This window comes from Budorcas taxicolor, chromosome 8, assembly GCF_023091745.1.
Source record: "Budorcas taxicolor isolate Tak-1 chromosome 8, Takin1.1, whole genome shotgun sequence".
Lineage (NCBI taxonomy): Eukaryota > Metazoa > Chordata > Mammalia > Artiodactyla > Bovidae > Budorcas > Budorcas taxicolor.
The window spans coordinates 84,069,731-84,087,387 of NC_068917.1; the positions used below are offsets into that span (position 1 = coordinate 84,069,731).

Sequence of the window (17,657 nt, forward strand, 5' to 3'; positions counted from 1 at the left end):
CTCAGTAAGATACTATCAATTAATTAAACACTCATTTCAGACAATTAGAAGCAATGCTTCTTTTGGGAAAGAACTTGGACTGGCTATGTTATAGGTGGGGCTTTGTGCAAAATTAAATGTGGGACCTCTTATGCAAAGGCAGAAAAAAGGTAGTAATATAGAGAATTTTTTCCCTTTTTCCTCAATCTCTCTCTCAACTTCTCATAGTGTGTTATATTTGCTTTCCTGGTGGCTCAGATGCTAAAGAATTTGACTGCAGTGCAGGAGACCTAGGTTGAATCCCTGGGTTGGGAAGATTCCCTAGAAACAGAATGGCTACCCATTCTAGTATTCTTGCCTGGAGAATTCCTTGGACAAAGGAGCCTAGCAGGCTACTATCCATGGGGTCACAAAGAGTCAGATTTGTCATTTATTATTTTTAAGTAAGGAACAAATTTTAAAATTTAGTTATTTGCATGAATTTTACAACTCATCTCTATATTATCAGTCAATTTCGAATGCAAATGTAAGAATGTTTAACTCATAAGCAGTCATTGAAATGAGAGAGTTCTTTATAGCTTGTACTCACATGTATTCTTTTTTCCTTACCAGCACATTGGAAAGACTGCACAAACTAACTCTCAGTTTTTATTTTACTTCTTGATACATGTGCTGTCTACTTTTGTCTTACTGATGAGTAAAGAAAAACTAAAAAGAAATGAACTATAGGTTGCCCTATCTTTCCTTTTCCTCCATGCCTTTTTGCATTATAAGTGGTTGGCTCATACAGAGAAATAGCAGGAATAAGAAATGATGTGATAGGGTTTTTTGGTTGCAAGTGTTTCTTAGAACAGTATTACTTTCTTTCTGCATTTGAAGACAATTCCGGTTCAAATGGAAAGCAGAGCCTCTCAGGCTATCAACAGTCCCACTTACTCAACCTTAGATATAACACAGCTTCCTTCCACTCACTTTGAGTCTCACTGGACCTCCCACACATTGTGGGTCCACCAGAAGTCTTTGTTCATGGGCACTGTAACTGCTATATGTGGGTGGCATGGCAAGGAGCAGTAGCAGATACGCATTATGCTCGCAGCTCCTCTGCTTATGCACGCGCTTCATTATTCCATTGGTCTTCACTTACATGACACAGTTTCAAAGACAACATTATTGAGAATTTCAAGAATTTTAAACCAAGCACAAGAAACACTTGTGTGCTCCACAGGTCACATGCTCATGAAGTACTCCTGAGTACTCCTGTACCTTAGCTGACCTCCTATGTAGACTAAGATTCTAAAAGGTGTAGGGTTTCAAGCTTCACCTGCCTCATCCAGTTTTTCTTGCTGGGAAGGTCTTGAGAGCAGAAATGAGCCAGAGGCTGAGGCTTCTCCCCTAATCCAGACTGCCCTTGCTCTGTCTTCCAGCCCTATCAAAGAGTTGTGTCAAAGGGGGCCTTATCCCTTTTAACTCAGCTCCCTCTTACCTAACCCTCCTCTAATCTCTACCCACTCAGCCCTGTGAACTGGAAGTAAGGGTTACTAGGATCCATTTTGAGACTTACCTGGTAGCTCAGCTGGTAAAGAATCTGCCTGCAATGCAGGAGACCCCAGTTCGATTCCTGGGTCTGGAAGATCCCCTGGAGAAGGGATAGACTACCTACTCTAGTATTCATGGGCTTCCCTGGTGGCTCAGATGGTAAAGAATCTGCCTGCAATGTGGGAGACCTGGGTTTGATCCCTGGGTTGGGAATATCCCCTGAAGGAGGGCATGGCAACCCACTCCAGTATTCTTGCTGGAGAATACCCCTGGACAGAGGAGCTTGGCAGGCCATAGTCCATGGGGTCACAAAGAGTTGGACGTGACTGAGCAACTAAGCACAGCGCAGGGTCCATTTTATTATTACTAACAGCTCACCAGTATTATCAAACAGACTTGACTTCTCTCTCACAGGTCAACAATTTTGAGCCATAGGACGGTTTTTATTTTTAATGTAAAATATCACAGAAAAATAAAGAGATTTAGAGAATTACATTTATCTGAGTACCCATCATCCAAATCAGACCTAAAACGTTACACACACAATCAAAGTTCCCTGTGTTACCATTCCCAACTTCATTCCTCTTCCTACCCCTCCCTCCAGCAATTACTGTTATTTTTTATTCTCCTGCATATCTTTATTTTTTTTACTTCATATGTATGTACTCTTAAAACATGCCTTTAGTATTGCTTGTTCTTTTTTAAAACCTGCTGTGAACAGTATCATTCAGTGCACGTCCAGCAGCTTGTTTTTCACTCTCAACTATTTGTTTTTGAAATGTGTCCATGTTGTTATGGCAGTAGCCTTGGTGTCCAGTTTAATTTTATGTCCAAAGTTCCAAGTTTGTAATCTTGTAGAGAGTTGTTTGTTGTTAATGAATGCCCTATTTCTAGCTTGGGTTGGTTTTATCTAGTGATTAGCCTTTGAAGCTTTATTTAACTAAAAACTTGTTTGGAGGCTTGAGTCATCAACCCTTATCTGTTACATTGGGTTTCCAGTCAGCCATTGTCTGGGCAAAATATGTGTTGGAAAAGTTTACTAGTGTCTCTTGGCAGTGATTTGCTGTGGGATGGCACAGCCATGTAGAATGAAGTAGGTAGTGTGGTTTTTTTTTTTTTGGTTACACTCTTTACCTTCAAATTAGATTGAATTAGGATAAAGGAAACCATGTAGAGATGTAGAATCCAAGCCAGATAAGGCTTATCTTACCCAGAAGCAGAATGAATGATTACGCATCTACAGAAATGTCATTTGAAGACAGCCTATCTCCTGTGAATATCTCTCCACAAATTATTGTTTTATATAATCATTGCCCAATCCCATTATATGCATTATATGCATTGCTTCTGAGAGTCACTCTTTGATATGAGTGACATAATCAAATTTATTTCTCTAAAAGAAAAGATGGGGCAATGTAAGGGTACTTGGCACTTGGGCAGGGGAAGGGATTAAGGCCATGACTTTTTCTTTTTTTAAGGGAGAAGGCATGGCCAAAGCATGATTTTTTTTTTTTAAGGGTAAGAGTACAGAGAATTAATAAGAATCACTTCCATTTCTAGAATACAAATCACGTGCTGAACACATGCCAAGTGCTTTACATATATTCAAATACTATTCAGTCCTCACAACAACCCTGAAAAACAGATGTTGCTTTTATCACTTTGTAGATGAGAAAAATTCAAAGACATTAAGACAGTTCCCTCAAGGTCCCAGAACTGGTAATGAGAGGGCTGGAATTGGACCCTGACATGGCCACAGAGGCAGGGTTCTTTACATGATCCAGCAAGCCAAGCTTGTTGATGCCACAGTTTCGCAGCAGCCCAGCCTTGCCTGAGACGAGAATCACCCCTGGTGCTGGGCACAGGGTGATGACTGGATGTATGCTGTGACTTTTGTGAATAGGGAATATATAAATTGGATGTGGGTCAGCTCAGTGGGAAAAGAAGTAGAATGTTAGTGGTTATGTGGTTTCTAAGGAAGAGCCAACAAAACTAAAAAGTCACTGTGATTTGGGTTTTTACAGACCCGCCTTTGGCCTCAGAGGATCCCTACCCTGCTTGAGGTTTGTCTGTGGCTGGCTGGCCTTCTGAAGGGTGGTTGCCTCTCTCTGCTCTGTTGGGCTAGGCCAGAGTCCATTGCTTTGGCAGTTAAGTAGTGTCCTTTCGCAGTGCACAAGGTTGGTCACTCCCCTTTCTCTCCATCTGTTTCTCAACCTTCTCTCTCTACCCTCTGAAACATGGGTGTAACTCCCAATTCCATTCTCCATAAAGGTCGGTACCCTGGAGTGCATTCTGATGCCCCACCCTGACACCATATTTTTGAGCCTGTGTCAGCAACCTTCCTCCTCACTCTCATTATAGTTGTTTCATGTGACCTTGATTCATCTTGCTATCTTTAGCTTTGCTCTCTTAACCATAGGCACAGGTAATGCCTCGACTCAAGTGATCACTCTTATCTTCAGGCCTTGGCTGCTTTTCAGCCTTTCTGTTTTAAGTATGTCCTTTATTTATCATCAACCCAGGAACCTCTTGGGGTTGATGGCATAATTTTCAGACTTCCTGACATCTGAATTCAGCACATACACACCCTTCTTAATACTGGCTGATTTTAATCTTCTCAGCCACAATAAATCTGACACATACCTCCCGCCAGTGGCGTGCTTGCCTTGATATTTTGATCCATTTTCCTTTACCACAGAGATGGCTTGATTTAAGAAAATAGCTCTGGCATGTGCTGTTTTTACTAACATTCAAGTGTCAAATTGGCATTCCAGTACACTTGGATTTCTGCAACCTTTTATTAACCTTATCATACCAGACTTAAAAGCATTTTACCTATCTGATATTTGCTTGCACTAAAGATCAGTTGAGTTTCTTCCTTGCCTTGTATCTTATAAAGTAATAAGAAATATGACAAGTTGAAGATTTTTCATACTAGGTTTTTTATTTTCCAACAAAATATCTATAGGAAGTAAATGGTTCTGGTGATGATAAAAGTAGTACCTAGAATTTCCATTTTTCTTTTTTTTCTTCTCTGGTTTTCATCTGAATGACATTCTCCAGGTAGGTCTCATGTTTAAAATAGATTTATGGCAGGGTAAATAATCACACTTCCTGATAAAAATCTAAGTGAGGGTACTAATAATTCTTTAGTCTTATTTTTGTTTTGCTTATTTGGTTTTAAAAAGTCATCTATCCAACTCCTTATTTGTCTGAGGAGAAAGCTAAAGCCAAGAAAGGTTGACCTATTCATGATGATTTATGGCAGAAGTAGTCTCAAACCCATGGCTCATACTCAGAACCTGTAGGAGAAATTTTGAAAACTTACTTGCACATACTATTGAGTCACTAACTAATGAAGGGGCTTCCCTGGTGGCTCAGAGAGTAAAGAATCTGCCTACAATGCAGGAGACCCAGGTTTGATCCCTGGGTCAAATTACCCACTCCAGTAATCTTGCCTGAAGAATCCCATGGACAGAGGAACCTGGTGGGCTACAGTCCATAGGGTAGCAAAGAGTTGGATTCAACTGAGCAACTAACACTTTCACTTCCAACTGACAAATAAATAGAAATGCCTTTTAAAGGGGAAAGTTCTGTATTCCATTAGGTTAGCTTTTTATAACCCATGTGTTTCTATATTCTTGAGTAAAGGAGCTTAAATATCTAAAACTCATTTATACTCAAATCCTGTTATCCCCAAATGAAACTCTAGCTTATCTCCGTGAGATATACCCACCATTCTATTCAATCAGTAACTATTTGTTCAGTTTATATGGTATGCTTTTCAAGACTTAGATACAATATTCCATGTCCTTGAGTAGGTGTCTACTTAATTGGAAAGGAAAGACATGAGAGATTACTGATTGGGTGGTACCAATCATTGGTTCCACAGAACTTTAAGGAAAATAAAAATCACTGGAAGTTGGAGCAGTTCAGAGAGCCTTCCAGAGAGGTTTCTCACTTACAACAGGGTTAAGGTTTTTTAGAGGGAGGTTAAGTATTATGATGACTTCCCTGGTAGCTCAGATGGTAAAGCATCTGACTGCCATGCAGGAGACCCAGGTTCGATCCCTGGGTTGGGAAGATCCTCTGGAGAAGGAAATGGCAACCCACTCCAGTACTCTTGCCTGGAAAATCCCATGGACGGAGGATCATGGTAGGCTACAGTCCATGGGGTCACAAAGAGTCGAACACGACTGAGCGACTTCACTTTCATTTTCTAAGTATTACGGCAGGAGGACCTGTCAAAGAGGTACCCAGAGGCTGTGAGAGGCAATAAGAATAGGAACTGTATCCAGAGGCAGGGAGTTATAACCCAGATAAACAGAGTAGGAGAGCAGAAGTATTAGATGATGCAAAGAAAAACCAACATGAAAAGGGTGGGAAAAAGAAACTGGGGGGAAAATTGGGGAGGGAAAAAAGATGAAAATGAATTACCTAATTTATGGGTGGGAATGCTGGCTGATGGTTTCCAAGGGCACTATTTCTAGTCCAATTATCTGTCAAAAAATGCTTTGGCTTAGTGGCCAAAGGAAACTTAGGAGAAAACTCCCTGCTAAAATACTTGAATACTTTCCCCAAACCTCTACTTTATTTCTTAATTTGAAAGAATATGAAAGAAGGTGTTACAGCTTTTGACCAAGAATATAATTTTAAAGTTCTGATTCTAATTTTTTGGAATTAACATATGTGAGGTGTGGTCTTCAGCTCATCACTTTGGGAAACACCTGACATCTTTGGAGCCAAAGTACAACTTAATAAATAACAGTTGCCTGGTTGGTTAGGAGATAGCTCTGCAAAGGAACTCGGACTTGGACCAAGTTGGAAGAAGGAACAAAAAAACTGCAGTGCATTTCACTTTTCTCTTCCTCTGTATCTGATTTGTACACAAGAATTCATCAACTTAGAGAATCCTAGCTGTTACCTGTGGACCATAAAGAAAAAAATCTATTTTCTTTATACTATTTATTATACTCACATATTTCATACATATTTATCGACTTAATAAAAAGGAGAAAATGCTTAGTATTTTTTTTTCAAAGAGCTTCTTTAAACCAGTAATATCTTATTCTCTGTTTCATCAGCATGCTATAAAAAGATTTAGGTAGTACATGATATATTCCCAACATAATTCAGTCTAATCACAGCCACTGTGCTCAGTAAAGTGATAAGATTATAAGACCTACTCTCAGTGGAGGATGAAGAAACTATGAGTAGTTGATTGAGTACAGTCCTTCTTGTGTACAGCCTGGATGTGGAATGCTGCTTCTCTTTTGAAAAAAAAGAAGGCATGGGTGTGTAAAGGATACAAGAGAATTATATTTTATTTTGTGATCCTGGAGAAGTGTGGTTTCTCTTTAAACCTGAATAGAAAAAAAAGTGAAAAATAGTTATTAGAAATTTTCCTGCTATAGTTAATTAAAGATAATTATAAAAAGTTTTAAACTTTATTAATGCAGTTCTCCAATATTACCATCCAGGCAGTACCTTGAGCATCCTTGAGCAAAGGCATTGCTTTTTTTAATCCCAGAAAAGTCTTGATGATTTAATATTCTTCTGCAACAATATCCTACTTTTGATGATTTTAATTTTTTTTAATTGATTACAAACAGCAAACAAAAGAACATTCTTTTTGGGAAAAAAAAATAACCACAAGAAAACTGAGTTATTTTTATAATAATAATACTTCATACAGATCTGTGGTCTTTCATCTAAGAACTTTCAAGGACTTTTCGAATGTTGACTCATAAATCCATGACACACTTAGAAGAGGGGCAGTAATTCTCCCTCTGTTTGATTTCAAAGAAATCACTGTATCCTAAGGTCCAAAGACATGTGGACTCTCTTTTTTTTTCATTTTTTACTTCTTCCTCCTTCTTTTCTTTTTCTTTGTTAAAGGCCAGAAGAAATATGGCTTGGTCCCAACCCACTAGAAACTCAGTGTGATGAGGAAGGAGTCATGGAAAAGCTCTTCAAATTCCCAATAACACATGCTACAACTTAAAAACCAGAGACAGAAATCTTTACATATTTTGAAGGGTCCAGAAAGGCATTCAGAAGACTCTGAGCTCTAAATTATTCCAAGATATAGACGCAGACTTGCTTTGCTGAATTGACATTTTAATCAGTATTTTTTAAAAAATTTTAACAGGACAACTATGTTATTTATAGTATTTCTGCCAATGGTGGATTTATGCCTTTTATCCAGGTATGGAAAGAGGATCAAGGTGGATTCTTGGCTGAAGAATTAAATAATTATTTAAAGAATTAAATAAATATTTCCCAGACCCAAGATAGGAAAATAGGCTGCCAGTAATTAGAAGTTTTATGAAGTATCCATTAAGATTTTATTGATTAATAGTCTCAAATTTTAGTCTTTATTAGATAATAAATAGACTTATATCCTTTGATAGGTACAATTCAGTGGCCTATCTAGATACCCTTCAAGTGGTTAAAGTGGAGAGCTATGTTGGAGGATATTATTCAACTCAGAAATCATATTTTTTCACTTACATGTTTTTTAATTACTCCATTTCCAGTTCAAGAATGGTGTGAGAATGCTGTTTATGAGTACGGATCATTACATATGAGAATAAGAAAGTTATAGCAGTAAAATACTTCTAAGTATCAGAAAAGTATATTTCTTTCATCTATCTAAAATAATGTGAGTTGATAGCAGTAGATATTAGTTAAAATGTTAAATATGAGTTAAGGATTTAAACAGAGATCAGAGAAATTTTATGTGACATACTAAAGACCATTGCTGGAGAAGACTCTTGAGAGTCCCTTGGACTGCAAAGAGATCAAACCAATCAATACTAAAGGAAATCAACCCTGAATATTCATTGGGAGGACTGATGCTGAAGCTACAATACTTTGGCCACCTGGTGCGAAGAGCTGACTCATTAGAAAAAACACTGATGCTGGGAAAAATTGAAGGCAATGGAGAAGGAGGTGGCAGAGCAAAAGATGGTTAGATAGCATGACTGACTCAATGGACATGGATCTGAAGGAACAGTGAAGGACAGGGAAGCCTGGTGTGCTATAGTCCATGGAGTTGCAAAGAATTGGACACAATTTAGCAGCTGAACAACAACAGAAGACCATATCTCCTTTAAGGATCACAGCCTTGTCATGGTGAAGGGGCTTGCATAACTCAATGAAGCTATGAGCCATGCCAAGCAGGGCCACCCAAGACGGCTTGATCATAGTCAACAGTTCTGACGAACTGTGATCCACTGGAGAAGGAAATGGCAACCCATTCCATGGATAGTATGAAAAGGTGAAAAGATATGATACTGGAAGATGAGGTTCTAGGTTGGAACGTGTCCAATATGCTACTGGAGAAGAGTGGAGAGCAATTACTAAAAGTTCCAGTAAGAATGAAGCGGCTGGTTCAAAGCAGAACCAGTGCGCAGCTGTGGATGTGTCTGATGGTGAAAGTAAAGTCTGATGCTGTAAAGAACAATACTGCATAGGAATATGGAAAGTTAGGTCCATGAATCAAGGTAACATGGATGTGTTCAAGCAGGAGATGACAAGACGGAACATTGACATCATAGGAATCAGTAAATTCAAAGGGACAGGAATGGGAAATTTAATTCAGATGACCATTGTATCTACTACTATGGACAAGAATCTCTTAGAAAAAATAGAGTCGCTCTCATAGTCAACAGGAGTCCAAAATGCAGTTCTTGGGTGCAATCTCAAAAATAGCAGAAAGATCTTGGTTCATTTCCAAAGCAAACCATTCATCATCATAGTAATCCAAGTCTATGTCCCAACCACTGATGCCAAAGAAGTTGAAGTTGACCATTTCTGTGAATACCTATAACACTTTCTAGAAATAACATTTATTTAAAAAATTTCCTTTTAAACATAGGAACTCAAGAGATACCTGAAGCAACAGGCAAGTTTGGCCTTGGATTACAAAATGAGCAGGGCAAAGGCTAACAGACTTTTGTCCAGAGAACACACTGGTCATAGCAAACACTCTCTTCTAACAACACAAGAGATGACTCTACACATGGACATCACCAGATGTTCAATACCAAAATCAGATTCGTCATGTTCTTTGCATTTGAAGATGGAGAAACTCTATACAGTCACCAAAAACAAAACCTGGATTTGGCTCAGATCATCATCTCCTTATTGCAAAATTCAGCCTTAAATTGCACTAGGCCATTCAGGTATGACATAAATCAAATCCCTTATGATTATATAGTATAAATGACAAATAGATTTAAGATTTAGATCTATAGTGCCTGAAGAACTAAAGACAGAGGTTCCTAACATTGTACAAGAGGCAGTGATCAAAACCATCCCAAAGAAAAAGAAATGCAAGAAGGCAAAGTGGTTGTCTGAAGAGGCTTTCCAAATAGCAAAAGAAAGAAGAGAGCAAAAGGCAAAGGAGAAAGAAAAAGATAAACTCAGTGGAATGCAGAGTTCCAGAGAATAGCAAGGAGAGATGAGAAAGCTTTCTTAAATGAACAGTGCAAAGAAATAGAGGGAAACAATTGAATGGGAAGGACTAGAGATCTCTTCAAGAAAACTGGAGACATCAAGGGAATAACTCATGCAAGGATAAGCTAGATACAGGACAGAAACAATAAGGACCTAACAAAAGCAGAAGAGATTAAGAACAGGTAGCAAGAACACACAGAAGAACTACAAAACCAATACAATATTGTAAAGTAAAAAAATAAAAATAAAGATATTCAGTAACAATTTTAAAAATAAAATAAAATAATTACTGTCAAAAAAAAATTTCTTAATGACTGTGATAAGCATGACAGTGTGGTCACTTACCTAGAGCTGAACATTCTGGAGCGTGAAGTCAAGTGGGTCTTAGGAAGCATCACTATGAACAAAGCTAGTGGAGGTGATGGAATTCCAGCTGAGTTATTTCAAATCCTAAAATTGTTGTTAAAGTGCTGCACTCAATATGTCAGCAAATTTGGAAAATTCAGCAGTGGCCACAGGACTGAAAAAGGTCAGTTTTCATTCCAGTTCCAAAGAAAGGCAATGCCAAAGAATGTTGAAACTACCATATTGTCGCACTTATTTCACATGCTAGCAAGATTACGCACAAAATCCTTCAAGCTAGGTTTCGACATAAATGAGGTGAGAACTTCCAGATGTACAAGCATTGTTTAGAAAAGGCAGAGAAACCAGAGGTCAAATTGCTAACAGCCACTGGATCATGAAGAAAGCAAGGGAGTTCCAGAAAAACATCTACTTCTGCTTCATTGACTACGCTAAAGTCTTTGACTATGTGGATCACAACAAGCTGTGGAAAATTCTTAAAGAGATGGAAGTACCAGACCACCTTACCTGCCTCCTGAGAAACCTCTGTGCAGGTCAACAAGCAACAGTTAGAACTGGACATGGAACCACAGACTGGTTCCAAACTGGGAAAGTAGTACAACGAGCCTGTATACTGTCAACTTCCATGCAGAGTACATCATGGGAAATGCTGGGCTAGATCAATCACAAGCTGAAATCAAGATTACTGGAAGGAATATCAACAACCTCAGATATGCAGGTGATACCACTCTAATGGCAGAAAGCAAAGAGGCACCAAAGAGCCTCTTGATCTGGATTAAAGAGGAGAGTGAAAAAGCTGGCTTGAAACTCAATATTAGAAAAACTAAGATCATGACATCTAGTCCCATCACTCCATGGCAAATAGAAGGGGAAAAAGAGAAAGCAGTGACAGATTTTATTTTCTTGGGCCCCAAGATCACTGCATACAATGACTGCAGCCATGAAACTAAAAGATACTTGCTCCTTGGAAGGAAAGCTATGACAAACCTAGACAGTGTACTGAAAAGCAGAGACATCACTTTTCTCATAAAGGTCCATATAGTCAAAGCTATGTTTTTTTTTTTCCAATAGCAATGTACAGAGGAGAGAGTTGGTCCATAAAGAAAGCTGAGCGCTGAAGAATTGATGCTTTTAAACTGTGGAGAACACTCTTGAGAGTCTCCTGGACTGCAAAATCAAACAAGTCAATCCTAAAGAAACTCAGCCCTGAATATTCATTGGAAGGACTGATGTTGAAGCTGAAACTCCAATACTTTGGTCACCTGACGTGAAGAGACGACTCCTTGGAAAAAACCTTGATGCTGGAAAAGATTGAAGGCAAAAGGAGAAGGTGGTGACAGAGGATGAGATGGTTAGATAGCATCACCAACTCAAGAGACATGAAATTTAGTAAATTCCTAGAGATAGTGGAGGACAGAGGAACCTGACATGCTGCTGTCCATGGGGACACAAAGAGCCAGACATGACTTACAAACTGAACAAAAACAAAAGACCATATGCAGAGGGTGAAGGAAGAGGCCCTATCAGTTCAGTTCAGTTCAGTTGCTCAGTCGTGTCCGACTCTTTGCAACCCCATGAATCGTAGCACGCCAGGCCTCCCTGTCCACCACCATCTCCTGGAGTTCACTCAGACTCACGTCCATCAAGTCCGTGATGCCATCCAGCCATCTCATCCTCGGTCGTCCCCTTCTCCTCCTGCCCCCAGTCCCTCCCAGCGTCAGAGTCTTTTCCAGTGAGTCAACTCTTCGCATGAGGTGGTCAAAGTACTGGAGCTTCAGCTTTAGCATCATTCCTTCCAAAGAAATCCCAGGGTTGATCTCCTTCAGAATGGACTGGTTGGATCTCCTTGCAGTCCAAGGGACTCTCAAGAGTCTTCTCCAACACCACAGTTCAAAAGCATCAATTCTTTGGCACTCAGCCTTCTTCACAGTCCAACTCTCACATCCATACATGACCACTGGAAAAACCATAGCCTTGACTAGACGGACCTTAGTCGGCAAAGTAATGTCTCTGCTTTTGAATATACTGTCTAGGTTGGTCATAACTTTTCTTCCAAGGAGTAAGCATCTTTTAATTTCATGGCTGCAGTCACCATCTGCAGTGATTGGGGAGCCCAAAAAAATAAAGTCTGACACTGTTTCCACTGTTTCCCCATCTATTTCCCATGAAGTGGTGGGACTGGATGCCATGAATGATGATATTGTGGGGCCTGTATCCCAAATAGAAATTCTGAAAGCTGGAGCTCAGGGCTGACTTCTGGCTACTTCATCCCTCAGGACTACACTCCAAGATAGTCACTTCATGGAGTGGCCCCCACCTGGAATTCCATGAGGTTCATCCCTAGCTCATGCTCATCTGCTTTGGAAGGCGAGGAGGTGCCTGGATCTTCTCTGTGAGCCTCTGTCTTCATCAGCACCAAGTAAGCCAGAAGCCTTAGCAGTCTTTCTCTTCTGGTTACAGAGAGAGATGCAGAGAGGAAGAAACTGATGCCTTTTGCTTCTTCCTTTGTCTCAAATTGCCTCCGAGTATTAGCAGGTGAAATTGGTAATGAAAGACAACGAAGGATGACTAAATGAGGTTTTGCAATCCAAACACAAGAAGGTGTTCTACTAGCTGAAAAATGAACTTATAAAGAATTGGGTATGGCAGCTCAACTCAACTGCTGGGAAAGCTGAAGACAAAATTCTGTGAACTACTAAGGACTTTCTGACTGAACCTGTTGTTGTTATTGTTGTTTAGTAATTAAGCTGTGTCTGACTCTTTGCGACCTCATGGACTGCAGAATGCCAGGCTTCTGTGTCCTCTACCATCTTCCAGAGTTTGCTCAGTTTCATGTCCATTGAGTTACTGATGCTATCTAAACATCTCATCTTCTGTCACCCTCTTCCCCTTTGCCTTCAATCTTTCCCAGAATCAGGTCTTTTCTAATGAGTTGGCTCTTCACATCAGGTAACCAAAGTACTGGAGCTTCAGCTTCAGCATCAGTCCTTCCAATGAATATTCAGGGTTGATTTTTCTTTAGGATTGACTGGTTTGGTCTCCTTGCTGTCCAAGGGACTCTCAGGTCTTCTCCAGCCCCACAATTTAAAGCATCAGTTCTTTGGCACTCAGCATTCTTTATGGTCCAACTCTCACACCTGTCCTGGAAAAACCATAGCTTTGACTATACAAACCTTTATCAGCAAAGTGATGTCTCTGCTTTTTAGTATTCTAAGTTTGTCTTAGCTTACCTTCCAAGGAGCAAGCATCTTCTAATTTCATGGCTACAGTCACCATCTACAGTGATTTTGGAACCTAAGAAAATAAAGTCTGCCACTGCTTTCACTTTTTCCCCTTCTATTTGCCATGAAGTGATGGGACCAGATGCCATGATCCTAAGCTGTAAAGAATTAGAGTAATGGAAGAAGCATAGCACAGAGCATAGACACTGGTATTGGGACTGCAGGGTGCTAACTCCAACCCTGCCACTTGTTTGCTATGTGATCTTGGGGGAGTTGCTTGACATCACTACATTTCAGTTTCCTCAGCTGAAAAGTGGAAACAATATTACTATGTCACCTATCTCACAGGATTTTTGAGATGAAATGAGTTAATGCATGACTAGCTCTTAAATCAGAGACCAGAACCAAGGGGATGTTATATTAATGATGGCTGTGATGATGATTTTTTTATTATGATTGTGTACTAAAAAATGTAAAAATATTTTGTATTAGTTACCTGCTGACACTCAAATGATTAAAGGGGAAAAACATGCTGGAGTACACATAGGAAGTTTTAATGAGCTGGGCCTGGCCCTGCTCACTCCTACCCATATTCCGTTGGCTAGAATTCAGTCACATGGCCACACCTAACAGCAAAGGAAGCTAGAAAATACACCCTAACACCAGAAGGCCAGGAGCAAAAGGAGAATGTAGATTTTGCTAAGCAAAAGTCTCTGTCGCAATCCTAAAACCACAGAGAATCTCTACATGTTCTCTCTTTTAGGAGATCAAGTGAGTAAACTGTTAATAAATGTGCAGTGATCCTACTTTTTGTTAACTGAACATTTTATATGTGGCCTGAAAAACTTTTTTTTCTGATTTGTGAAAGAATTTTATATCAAAAATCTTACAAAATCATATATATTAAATTAATGTGGTTGTATGTTTAAAGACTTTTATTTAACAGGGTATCATTGTATGGAATCAGGACAGTGCCAAGAGATGTGAAACACATTCTCTGTTCAGTAATAAACAACTGACCCATCGTTATAAAATCCATATTCACTCTCTTGACTCAACAGCCAGGGTCAGTGTCAGTGCAACTGAGGTTAGTACACTTGAAACCCTAAAGTGCTAGTGAAAATTAAAACCACAAAGCTTTGGGGGAAATTGAGAGATCTGAATGGAACACAAGGGTCAGAGCAATGGAACATTGTCTGATGAAAAAGCCCCTCAAAGGAAAAGTAGAAGTAACCTGCATCTGACAGGTGGTAGACAATGGACTTTCCTTGGCACTTTTTAAAGTACACAAATAAAATAGAGCCAAGGGCCAGATGTACTTTTCTTGATGTGTAAACACTTCTGAGAAGATGGCCACAAACTAAATTTGTAAAACTCCAATTGTAATGCTTTAGAAAAGATACCTATATATCTGAGCCATACAGAAAAGTTTTTTTTCTTTTCAAATTGTAATAAATATACTACATTAAGAGTTAAGAAAAGTAAAAAGAAGAGTGTATCATGCGAGACTTTTCTTAGCATAGGGGTTTAGGCTGATTGTTCTTTGTTCTTTAATATTGTTGAATTGTTATGGGTCAGTGGAGACAGTTTTACACAGGGTTTATGTAACATTTTAAATTAAGTTCATAAGTCTAAAATCCCAATAGCTGCAGTTATCTTTAAAATCTCTTAAGTACCCACAAATATACTGTGTGTGGATTTGTTTATATAAATCTATTATGCAATATGAAAATGTAATATAGACTAGCATGCAATCAATGATGAAATGTACATCCAAGTGTTGTCTCATAGCACTACTTAAATGATTTAATCTGCTTTTTTATTATGAGTTGAACTTCAGCCTCTATAGAGAGAAGCTATGCTGTGCATGTTTAAGTGAAATAAGCCCACTGAGAAATCCAATGTAAACACTGAAAGTTCTACTCAGTAGGCATTGAGGGAGTTTTATTGGCAACAGATTTGTCATGCTATAAGTTTTCTAATTATAAGGCCATTGTTTGCTTCAACTGACTATTGAAAATACGTCTGTTCACCAAATTTTCATCTTCCTAATAGTACATCTTAGAGACAGCATTATGTAAATTACATTAGTACACAGATAATTTAATGACAGGGAAAGAAGAATGAAAATGAGCAAGAAAATCCATCATAACAGTTGAAGTGACGTGTCAGCCAATTAGGATTTTATTCCCTTCTCCGTAAAATGAGACTTCAAACATTTTTGGCCATAGTGCTCATATAATATTAATCTATCATAGAATAAATTGAGACCATGCATGTGTTATATGTGCCTATTTATTTTTTATTTCAAAGCAATTACAGAGTCCAGGAAGTTGCAAAGAAATGTACGGGGAGGTGCCATTTACCCATTACCCAGCCTCCCCCAGTGTTAATATCTTGCTTAACTATAGTATGATGTCAAACCAGGAAATTGACATTGATAAAATCCACAGGGCTTATTCAGATTTCATCAGTTATACATGCATACATTTCTCTCTTTCTCTCTGTATCTGTGTGTATTCAGTTCAGTTCAGTCACTCAGTCGTGTCCAACTCTTTGTGACCCCATGAATTGCACACCCCAGACCTCCCTGTCCATCACCAACTCCCGGAGTTCACCCAAACTCATGTCCATTGAGTCAGTGATGCCATCCAGCCCTTCTCATCCTTTGTCGTCCCCTGCTCCTCCTGCCCCCAATCCCTCCCAGCATCAGAGTCTTTTCCAATAACTCAACCCTTCACATGAGGTGGCCAAAGTACTGGAGTTTCAGCTTTAGCATCAGTCCTTCCAAAGAACACCCAGGACTGATCTCCTTTAGAATGGACTGGTTGGATCTCCTTGCAATCCAAGGAACTCTCAAGAGTCTTCTCCAACACCACAGTTCAAAAGCATCAATTCTTCGGCGCTCAGCTTTCTTCACAGTCCAACTCTCACATCCATACATGACTACTGGAAAAACCATAGCCTTGACTAGATGGACCTTAGTCGGCAAAGTAATGTCTCTGCTTTTGAATATGCTATCTAGGTTGGTTGCAACTTTCCTTCCAAGGAGTAAGCATCTTTTAATTTCATGGCTGCAATCACCATCTGCAGTGATTTGGGAGCCCCCCAAAAATAAAGTCTGACACTGTTTCCACTGTTTCCCCATCTATTTGCCATGAACTGATGGGACCAGATGCCATGATCTTAGTTTTCTGAATGTTGAGCTTTAAGCCAACTTTTTCACTCTCCTCTTTCACTTTCATCAAGAGGCTTTTGAGTTCCTCTTCACTTCTGCCATAAGGGTGGTGTCATCTGCATATCTGAGGTTATTGATATTTCTCCCAGCAATCTTGATTCCAGCTTGTGTTTCTTCCAGTTCAGCGTTTCTCATGATGTACTCTGCATATAAGTTAAATAAGCAAGGTGACAATATACAGCCTTGACGTACTCCCCTTTCCTATTTGGAATCAGTTTGTTGTTCCATGTCCAGTTCTAACTGTTGCTTCCTGACCTGCATATAGGTTTCTCAAGAGGCTGGTCAGGTGGTCTGATATTCCCATCTCTTTCAGAATTTTCCACAGTTTATTGTGATCCACACAGTCAAAGGCTTTGGCATAGTCAATAAAGCAGAAATAGATGTTTTTCTGGAACACTCTTGCTTTTTCCATGATCCAGCAGATGTTGGCAATTTGATCTCTGGTTCCTCTGCCTTTTCTAAAACCAGCTTGAATATTTGGAAGTTCACGGTTCACATATTGCTGAAGCCTGGCTTGGAGAATTTTGAGCATTACTTTACTAGCGTGTGAGATGAGTGCAACTGTGCAGTAGTTTGAGCATTGTGTGTGTATAGCTATATATAATTTTATCATGTATTTATCACAGTATACCACATGTAACCACCACCACAATCAAGACACTTAAGTATAATATCAGCACAAGTCTCCCCCATACTACACCTTTTCAGTTTTATCTACCCTTTCCCCCATCCTTAACCTCTGGCAACCACTAATCTGTTCTCTTTTTCTATATTCATGTAATTTCACAAAACTATATAAATTGTATTATACAATATATATCATTTTGCAATTAGCTTTTTATTCTCAGTATAATTTC

At 39.2% G+C, this 17,657-nt stretch overlaps 1 protein-coding gene and 1 non-coding gene across 2 annotated transcripts in view; both read left to right on the plus strand.

Annotated features, from left to right (window-relative positions):
* AOPEP (aminopeptidase O (putative)) overlaps positions 1–17,657 on the plus strand; it is a 415,716-nt gene that overhangs the window by 192,140 nt on the left and 205,919 nt on the right. The gene's annotated exons all lie outside the window — the stretch shown is intronic.
* TRNAG-GCC (transfer RNA glycine (anticodon GCC)) lies at positions 5,527–5,598 on the plus strand. Its single transcript has one exon. It is a non-coding gene; the product is annotated as a tRNA-Gly (tRNA).